The sequence below is a fragment of the Hippichthys cyanospilos genome, chromosome 22 (genome assembly GCF_059441005.1).
Source record: "Hippichthys cyanospilos isolate Australia breed blue-spotted pipefish chromosome 22, RoL_Hcya_1.0, whole genome shotgun sequence".
NCBI classification, from domain to species: Eukaryota; Metazoa; Chordata; class Actinopteri; order Syngnathiformes; family Syngnathidae; genus Hippichthys; species Hippichthys cyanospilos.
The window spans coordinates 10,095,903-10,098,402 of NC_142390.1; the positions used below are offsets into that span (position 1 = coordinate 10,095,903).

At 77.3% G+C, this 2,500-nt stretch overlaps 1 non-coding gene across 1 annotated transcript; it reads right to left on the reverse strand.

The window, feature by feature from the left end:
* Positions 1–508: 508 nt before the first annotated feature.
* LOC148405865 (5.8S ribosomal RNA) lies at positions 509–662 on the reverse strand. Its single transcript, XR_015864327.1, has one exon. It is a non-coding gene; the product is annotated as a 5.8S ribosomal RNA (ribosomal RNA).
* Between the last annotated feature and the right edge of the window lie 1,838 nt (positions 663–2,500).

Below are 2,500 nucleotides of genomic sequence, written 5' to 3' on the forward strand. Positions count from 1 at the left end.
CTGACCGCGACCGCGCGCCCGACGTCCGCAACGCCCGCCCGCACGCCCATATACCAGCCAGCCAGCCTCGCCGCACGCACGCCCCCGCTCCGCGATTCGCTTCGGCCGCCGTGGCTCCGGACCGCGCCCCGCTCCGCGATGCCGCCCGCGCGACCGCGCCCCCCGCCGCCCCGCGGGCGGACCGAACCCCCTGCCTCCCCGACAGCGGCGCGCGTGGGCCGCGGCAGGACACCGGCGCGGGCTGCGCGAGAAGGACTGAGCCTCCGCCGGCAGCCGCGCCGGGGCCTGCGCGCGGGCGCGCGCCGCCTGGGTGCGAGCGACAGGGGGAACGGCCGCCGCGGGGCGCGGCGGCGGGAGAGCTGGCCGGTCGGCGTGCGGCAACGGTGTCGGGGTACGGGTCCCGGAGTTGCTGCGGCCGGTCTGCACTTGGGGGGACGGAGGCGCCCTGGACGGGCGCCTTCGACGGCCCCAGCCGCGGGAGACCGGGGTCTCCCGATCGATCGTCAAGCGACGCTCAGACAGGCGTGGCCCCGGGAGGGACCCGGGGCCGCAAAGTGCGTTCGAAGTGTCGATGATCAATGTGTCCTGCAATTCACATTAGTTCTCGCAGCTAGCTGCGTTCTTCATCGACGCACGAGCCGAGTGATCCACCGCTAAGAGTTGTCAGAGGTTTTTGGTTTGTGGGGAGCCGCCGCGCGCGGGGCGGGGAGTTTCCTCCGGGCCCCGGGCGGCGGCTCAGACTTAGTCATGACGTTGGGTTTGGTTTTTTTCCAGGCCCTGGCCCCGGGCGCCGCGCCCCGTCACCGGTTCGCGGACATTAAACCCCCCAGCAAACCCCGCCGGAAGCGGAGCGTGGGCGTTGGGTACCCGGCGGATAGAATAGGTTCCGAGGTGTGCGGGCCGCGCTGGCACCGGCGGGGAGAAGTCCCCCGCCGGCCGCGGCCCGGCACGAGACTAAGGGGATGGACGGTGGGCGCAGGGGAGAGGGCGGGGACGCCCCGGCGGAGGTGCGGGGCAGGCGGGGGTGGCGCGGGGCGGGGCAGGCGGGGGTTCGGGCGGAGCGGAGCGAGGCGAGGCGGCCGCCGGCGGGGCCGCGGCGGGGTGGGCCGGAGCCCTCCCCTGACCGCGGCCGCCGACCGACGTCCGCAACGCCCGCCCGCAGCGGAGCGAGGCGAGGCGAGGCGCCGGCGGGACCGCGGCGGGGCGGGCCGGAGCCCTCCCCTGACCGCGGCCGCGCGCCCGACGTCCGCAACGCCCGCCCGCCCGGAGCGAGGCGAGGCGGCCGCCGGCGGGGCCGCGGCGGGGTGGGGGCCGGAGCCCCTCCCCTGACCGCGACCGCGCGCCCGACGTCCGCAACGCCCGCCCGCACACCCATATACCAGCCAGCCAGCCCGCCCGCACGCGCGCCCCCGCTTCCGCGGTGGAACGCCGCCGCCCGACCGCAGGGCGACCCGCCCGACTCTTCCTGCAGCGCACCCGGCCTGGAGGGGGGGGCGCGGAGACCGACGCCCGCCGCGCCGCGCGCCGGCGGGGGCGGGGGAGCTGCGGGCGCTACGCGCGGAGGCGGCGGCCGGGGGGGAATGCTTTCCCCCACCAAACCGTCCCCCCGGCGCACCGCTGACGCAGCCCCCCGCCGCACCGCTGGAACGGGCGCGGGGACGCGGGCGCGCCCCCCCCTGGCTGAAATCCGGCCAACGCGGGGGCTCCGTCAAACCCCACTCACTCCACGGTAATGATCCTTCCGCAGGTTCACCTACAGAAACCTTGTTACGACTTTTACTTCCTCTGGATAGTCAAGTTTGATCGTCTTCTGGGCGCGCCGGATTGGCCGGGGACGGGCCCGGGCGGCGGCTCAGACTTAGTCACGACGTTGGGTTTGGTTTTTTTCCAGGCCCTGGCCCCGGGCGCCGCGCCCCGTCACCGGTTCGCGGACATTAAACCCCCCAGCAAACCCCGCCGGAAGCGGAGCGTGGGCGTTGGGTACCCGGCGGATAGAATAGGTTCCGAGGTGTGCGGGCCGCGCTGGCACCGGCGGGGAGAAGTCCCCCGCCGGCCGCGGCCCGGCACGAGACTAAGGGGATGGACGGTGGGCGCAGGGGAGAGGGCGGGGACGCCCCGGCGGAGGGGCGGGGCAGGCGGGGGTGGCGCGGGGCGGGGCAGGCGGGGGTTCGGGCGGAGCGGAGCGAGGCGAGGCGGCCGCCGGCGGGGCCGCGGCGGGGTGGGCCGGAGCCCTCCCCTGACCGCGGCCGCCGACCGACGTCCGCAACGCCCGCCCGCAGCGGAGCGAGGCGAGGCGAGGCGCCGGCGGGACCGCGGCGGGGCGGGCCGGAGCCCTCCCCTGACCGCGGCCGCGCGCCCGACGTCCGCAACGCCCGCCCGCCCGGAGCGAGGCGAGGCGGCCGCCGGCGGGGCCGCGGCGGGGTGGGGGCCGGAGCCCCTCCCCTGACCGCGACCGCGCGCCCGACGTCCGCAACGCCCGCCCGCACACCCATATACCAGC